Source organism: Triticum dicoccoides, chromosome 3A (assembly GCF_002162155.2).
Source record: "Triticum dicoccoides isolate Atlit2015 ecotype Zavitan chromosome 3A, WEW_v2.0, whole genome shotgun sequence".
In the NCBI taxonomy this organism is placed as follows: Eukaryota; Viridiplantae; Streptophyta; class Magnoliopsida; order Poales; family Poaceae; genus Triticum; species Triticum dicoccoides.
This window is the reverse complement of record NC_041384.1, coordinates 43,252,707-43,260,408: the sequence shown is the minus strand read 5'-3', so window position 1 is coordinate 43,260,408 and position 7,702 is coordinate 43,252,707.

The following is a 7,702-nucleotide window of genomic DNA, read 5'->3' as shown; positions in this document are numbered from 1 at the left end:
TTTTGCTTGTTTCGGTGCGACCTGCCACTTTTGTCCTTGGTATCCGAATACCAAGGTTCTTGGTTAAGTTGTTGCTGCGAGCTAGCCAGCTGTCTTCTCCCGCGCAAAAGCGGGTCATGAGTGTCGTGAGGGCTGCCATAGATTTCGGCTTTTCCTGTCTAAGGTGCCTGGCAAGCCACTCGTCGCGGATGTTATGCTTGAAGGCTGCTAGGGCCTCTACGTCCGGACAGTCGACTATTTGGTTTTTCTTTGTTAGGAACCGTGTCCAGAATTGCCTGGCCGATTCCTCTGGCTGTTGAATTATGTGGCTTAGGTCATCAGCGTCCGGTGGCCGCACATAGGTACCCTGAAAGTTGTCGAGGAATGCGGCTTCCAGGTCCTCCCAAGAACTGATTGAATCTGTTGGCAAGCTGTTAAGCCAATGTCGGGCTGGTCCCTTAAGTTTGAGCGGGAGGTATTTGATGGCGTGTAGATCATCGCCGCGGGCCATGTGGATATGAAGGAGATAATCCTCGATCCATACCGCAGGATCTGCTGTGCCATCGTATGATTCAATGTTTACGGGTTTGAAGCCCTCAGGGATTTTATGATCCATTACTTCATCTGTGAAGCATAGTGGGTGTGCGGCGCCTCTGTACTGGGCTATATCACGACACAGCCCAAAGGAGCTTTGTCTATTGTGTTCGGCCCGGCCGGATTTATTATGTCCGGGGTGACGATCACCGTCACGTGCCGTAGGGCGCCCACGCGATCCATAGATCGATCTTGTTTGTCTTGCCTTGTCCTCCAGTATCTCTCGCAGGTCTGGCGCGTTTTCCCGTGCCTTAGCATGTTTTGGGCGGCGCCGGGGCACGGCTTGAGTGGAGGGCCGAGAGGCCTCTCTGTCACGGCCACGGGGTGGCCGGTCGGCCATGTCATGCACTGGTGATGTAGGTGCTTCCTCCTCTAATCGGGGTAGCAGCCTGCGCTTTGGGTAACTCTTGGAGGGGCGTTCGAGTTCATACTCTTCGGCCGCAAGGACTTCAGTCCATCTGTCAGCTAGCAAATCTTGATCAGCTCTAAGTTGTTGCTGTTTTTTCTTGAGGCTGCTTGCCGTGGCTATAAGCCTGCGTTTAAAACGCTCTTGTTCGGCGGGATCCGATGGCACGACGAATTCGTCGTCGTCGAGGCTTGCCTCGTCTTCGGAGGGAGGCATATAATTATCATCCTCAACCTCTCTGTCTGCCGCTCTCTCGTGAGGGCTGGCTTCTCCATCCTCCTGTGCCGAATCTTGTTGGAGGGGGTGTTCTTCGGCGCTATTCGGAGTAGTATTATGTCCCATGCCGGAATCACCGTTTTTGCTTTGGCGGGATTTAGAGCGGCGCCGTTGACGCCGGCGCTTGGTCTGTTTCTTGGATGCGTCATCCTCTGTTGTTCCATCGCCATCTCCATCTTTTGGAGTGTCCACCATATATATGTCATATGACGAGGTGGCCTTCCAGCGCCCTACAGGTGCTGGTTCTTGTTCGTCTCCTGCATCGTCGTCCATACCGTCGATGTCTTCGGAGTCGAAGTCGAGCATGTCGGTTAAGTCATCGACAGTGGCTACGAAGTGGGTGGTGGGTGGGCTTTGAATTTCTTCATCATCCGTATCCCAACCTTGCTGACCGTAGTCCGGCCAGGGCTCTCCTGATAAAGAGAGAGACTTGAGCGACTTCAGGATATCGCCGAAGGGCGAGTGCTGAAAGATGTCCACGGCGGTGAACTCCATGATCGGTGCCCAATCGGATTCGATTGGCAGGCGCGCGAGGGGTTCGGAGTTCGGAGAGGAATCCGGCTCCTCGGAGTCACGGGCCATGCGGAGTGCGGGGCTGGTGTTCGGCTCGATCGCCTTTCAGATCGCAGCCCCCGAGGTGGTGTCCAACCACTCATCCTCGATCGGCGCAGCAGGCTCCGAATTAAGGGTCGGAACCAATGCGCGTGCGGCCTCCAAGACACTGTTTGGCGGTAGAGCTAGATCGTGCCCATCGAGACAGTGTGGCACGCTTGGCTGTGGCTCGAATCCGTCGAAGATCAAGTCCCCGCGGATGTCAGCCGTGTAGTTTAAACTTCCGAACCAGACCTGATGGCCAGGGGCGCAGCTTTCGATCTGCTCCAGGCGGCCAAGCGAATTGGCCCGCAGTGCGAAGCCGCCGAAGACGAAGGTCTGTCCGGCGAGAAAAGTCTCACCCTGGACCGCATCGTCGTTGATGATCAAAGGAGCCATCGGGCCTAAAAGTGACGACACAGAGGAACTCTCAATGAAAGCACCAATGTCGGTGTCAAAACCGGCGGATCTCGGGTAGGGGGTCCCGAACTATGCATCTAGGCGGATGGTAACAGGAGACGAGGGACATGATGTTTTACCCAGGTTCGGGCCCTCTTGATGGAGGTAAAACCCTACGTCCTGCTTGATTAATATTGATGATATGGGTAGTACAAGAGTAGATCTACCACGAGATCAAGGAGGCTAAACCCTAGAAGCTAGCCTATGGTATGATTGTTGTATGTTGAGGTTCGTCCTATGGACTAAAACCCTCCGGTTTATATAGACACCGGAGAGGGTTAGGGTTACACAAAGTCGGTTACAATGGTAGGAGATCTGAATATCCGCATCGCTTAGCTTGCCTTCCATGCCAAGGAAAGTCCCATCCGGACACGGGACGAAGTCTTCAATCTTGTATCTTCATAGTCCAGGAGTCCGGCTGAAGGTATAGTCCGGCTACCCGGACACCCCCTAATCCAGGACTCCCTCACTCACCACCGGGAGTAAGTAATCCCTTCATAGGCTTGCTGGACGGTGATGGAGTTGGATCAGATTTATCATGTAATCGAGTCAATTTGTTAGGGCTTGTTCCCAAGTATCCATTATGTTCGGAGATTGATGTTGCTATGACTTTGTTATGCTTAATGCTTGTCACTAGGGCTCGAGTGCCATGATTTCAAATCTGAACCTATTACGTTTTCATGAATATGATTGAGTCTTTGATCCAATCTTGCAAGTTATAGTCACCTACTATATGTTATGATCCGCATACTCCAGGGTGACAAAAACTGGGATTCTTTCCGGTGATGATCGTAGTATGAGGAGTTCATGTATTCACTATGTGTTAATGTTTTGTTCCGGTTCTCTATTAAAAGGAAGCCTTAATATCCCTTAGTTTCCTGATGAACCCTGCTACCATGGGAGGGTAGGACAAAAGATGTCATGCAAGTTCCTATTATGAGCACGCGTGACTATATGTGGAATACATGCCTACATTAAATTGATGAACTGGAGCTATTGTTGATCACTCTATGTTGTAACTGTTACATGCTAGATGCCATCCAACACAAATATCCATCACTGATCCAATGCATATGCTTTGCTCATATTGAGTCTTACTAAGTTACTATTCCTGCCACTGCTGTTACAGTTACTACAAAACTGCTATTGTTACTGTTCTGCTACTCTTGTTACCGTTACTGCTACTATCAAAACTATCAAACTACTATGCTACTAAATGCTTTGCTGCAGAAATATTAATTCCCATGTGTGGTTGAATTGACAACTCAACTGCTAAGGCTCATAAGTATTCTTCAGCTCTCCTTGTGTCGAATCAATAAATTGGGTGAATACTACCCTTGAAGACTGTCGCGATCCCCTATACTTGTGGGTTATCAAGACCTTTTTTCTGGCGCTGTTGCCGAGGAGCATAGCTTTTCTTATTGAGTTTACTTGAGGAATTATACAATTATCACTATGTAGAATCTGAAAGACACTAGAATGAAGATCGTTCCCTCTAAGACGAGGGGAGGTAAGGAACTGCCATCTAGCTCTGCACTTGATTCACCTTCTGTTATGAGTAAATTTGCAACACCACCATCTGCTATTAATTCTGAGATATCGCAAGTTATTGATGATGCTACTTCTGCTATGCATGATACTCATGATGATGCTAGTACTTTGCCTGATATGCCACTTGGTGAATTTCTTACTTAACAAGTTGATAGAGTCAATGAAATTGAACATGCTGAAACTACTGAAAATTGTGATTCACCTGATATGCCTATCCCTCCTACTAGAGTTGGAAAACCTAACTAGCAAATATGCCTGTGCGTTGCAATGAGAGAACAAAAACTATACGCCTCTAGCCTAATAAGCATTTCTCAGGCCCCCTCTCCGGTCCATCTTCTCAATCTTAAGATGACACATCATTTAGAAATTGTAGCTAGTTTACAGTTATTCCATTAGATAACAACTGAGTTCTGGTTCTAAAAATAAATTGACAGGTTAATTCTTTGTCCCTTTGAACTTCTACGGAGTCCTACTAACCAATGGTGAGCTCGAATATTTAGAAAACATACTACAATTGCAAATTGGAAACAATTTAAGCCGGATACCCACGAAGGGGAGGATGTAACTCAAGACCTGAACTTAGAATCAGGCAACATGCTAGATTCATTGGACAACATCCAAGAATCCAAACTTTAGAGTTCAGAAACTCCTTGGCCTCTGAGTCTCAGATTGGGTGAGGTTTCGGATTTAATTCCACCCACCCACCCGAATATAAGCGATCTATCCCAAATCAGGCAAAAGCCCGAAGAAACAGTACATCATTACTGGGCGAGGTTCCTCCTGGTTATGAACAGGATAAAGGACTACCGTGAGGAAGACGCAATATCAATCTTTTGCAATAATTGCACGGACAAGGGAATCCTTAACGCCATAAGTCGTCGTGATATTGCACGCTTCGCTGACTTGGCGTCCATAGTACAAAAGTACTGTGCGATGGAAAGCGCCTAGAAAACCGAAATAAAATTTTGGGACAATCCGGCCCTGAATAAAAACCTCGTCCGAAATAAAAGGGTGCATCATCATCAGACACCCGGGTTAAAAACCAAAAAACCAAAACCCTCTACAGGGCATGGAACCGTACTGGAGGGATGGCTTAATGGACCCTGTAAAATTCATAGTACAGAGGACGCCACACCAACTCACAGCCTTAGAGCATGCTGGATACTCCGGCAGGTGGCCAAAATGGGTGAAGATCTCCTAATTCCGGAGGCCGCAGAAAGCCACCTCAGGGACTCCAGTACAGTCTTAACAGTTTCACATCAAATAACATGCGAAAAAGAACACTCCGCAGCCTCGCCGAAGTCTATCAAATAGCAACAATAAACCCATGGAGTGACATGGCTATTACTTTCAATGCCAGTGATGAACCTAAATTCCGAACAGCTCGAGCACCAGCCGCATTGGTCCTCAGTCCAATTGTGGACGGCTTTCGCCTCACCAAGGTACTCATGGACGAAGGCAGCGGATTGAACCTCATTTATGAGGAAACCCTTCAAAAAATGGAAATAGACTGGAACCGCATTGAGCGAAGCAGCACAACCTTTAGAGGAATAATCCCTAGTCGGGAAGCGCGCTGTACAGGAAAAATCACACTAGATGTGGTGTTCGGCATGCCGGATAATTATAGGTCCGAAGAGGTCAAATTCTAGGTGGCCCCATTCAGTAGCGGATACCACGCTCTGCTAGGGCGGGAAGCGTTTACAATATTCCAAGCAATACCCCATTACGGGTACATGAAGCTCAAGATGCCCGGGCCGAACGGAATCATCACTCTCACTAGTGATCCGGACATAGCACTCTGCGCCGAAAACAAGACAGACGCATTGGCCCTTGAGGCACTGTTTGAAGCCCTAGCGGCTGAGGAACTGACTACGTTGCGCTCCACGGTTAACAGGGACGATGTGATACTCGACAAAAGATCCAAGTCCACCTCCTTTAAACCAGCGGATGAAATAGTCAAATTCCAGGTCCATCCAACGGACCCCAATAAAACTACTTCCATCGGGGCACGATTAAACCCTGATGTAGACGCCGCACTGCGAGAGTTCCTACGTGAGAACTGGGACATTTTTGCTTGGCACCCTTCAGACATGCCAGGAATCCCACGCAGGCTGGCCGAACATAGCTTAAATATCCTAAAAGGATTCAAACCTGTCAAACAAGCCCTTCGGCGTTTCTCTGAACCCAAGAGACAGGCAATGGGAGAGGAGCTAGCCAAGCTATTGGGGGCCGGATTCATCAGAGATATAAAACATCCGGACTGGCTAGCAAACTTGGTGATGGTACCAAAGAAGGACAAATCCTGGCGCCTGTGCGTTGATTTTAAAGACCTTAACAAGGCTTGCCCAAAGGATCCCTTCCCCTCCCCCGCATCGATCAAATTATCGACGCCACTGCAGGACACGATTCGTTGTGTTTCCTCGATGCATACTCCGGCTACCATCAAATCAAGATGGCAGAGTCAGACCAAGCCGCAACGACATTCATCACACCATACGGCCCATTCTGCTTCAACACAATGCCCTTCGGGCTCAAAAACACCGGCGCAACACATCAACGCATGATTCAGACATGTCTGGCAAACCAGATCGGCAAAACAGTGGAGGCGTACGTGGATGATGTGGTCGTCAAAACAAGACATGTCGAATCTCTAGTAGACGACTTGAGGCTTACATTTGATAACCTCCGAACATATGACATCAAGCTCAACCCAGAAAAATGTGTTTTTGGTGTTCCAGACGGAAAGCTCTTGGGCTTCATTGTATCCGGTAGAGGAATCGAAGCAAATCCAGCCAAGATCCGAGCTTTGTCACAATTGGATATCCCAAAGGACCTCAAACAAATACAAAAATTAACCGGATGTGTGGCGGCTCTAAGCCGCTTTATCTCCCGTTTGGGAGAAAAGGCACTACCCCTCTATCGCCTCCTTCGGCGCACCGAACACTTCAAGTGGACGGATGCCGCCACGGCCGGACTCGATGAAATAAAAGCCATATTGGCAACAAACCCAGTCCTGGCTGCGCCAAACATCGGCGAACCAATGCTATTGTACATTGCAACAACCCATCAGGTTGTCAGCGCAGTACTCGTCGTCGAGCGGGAAACGGACGGACACAAATTCCCCCTTCAAAAGCTGGTCTACTACGTGTCCACTATCCTCACTCCATGCAAATCACGGTACCCGCATTACCAAAAGATTGCATACGCGGTATTCATGGCATCCCGGAAGCTACGACACTACTTTCAAGAGTGTTCATTCACAGTAGCATCGGAAGTACCACTCAACGATATTATAAACAACCGCGATGCAACGGGCCGGATTACAAAATGGGCCATCGAGCTCCTCCCGTTCGACATAACATATAAGCCACGGCGAGCTATGAAGTCGCAAGTTTTGGCCGACTTCGTCGCAGAATGGACGGAGGCCGAACTCCCTAAAGAGTACGGCACATATTCAAACTGGATCATGCATTTCGACGGCTCGAAAATGTTGGCTGGTCTAGGGGCTGGCATTGTTTTGACATCCCCCACAGGAGACACAGTCCAATATGTGCTCCAGATTATGTACATGGACTCCAACAATGCAGCCGAATATGAGGCCCTTTTATATGGTCTCCGGATGGCAGTATCCATGGGCATTCAACGCCTAGAGGTGCGCGGGGATTCGAACCTCGCAATATCCCAGATAAATGGAGACTTCGATGCCAAGGATCCAAAAATGGCAGCTTACCGCAACGCCGTCCTAAAAATGTCAGCTCGGTTCGAGGGGCTCGAATTTCACCATATAGCCCGAGAAAACAATCAGGCGGCAGACGTCCTGGCACGCATCGGCGCAAAACGCGATGC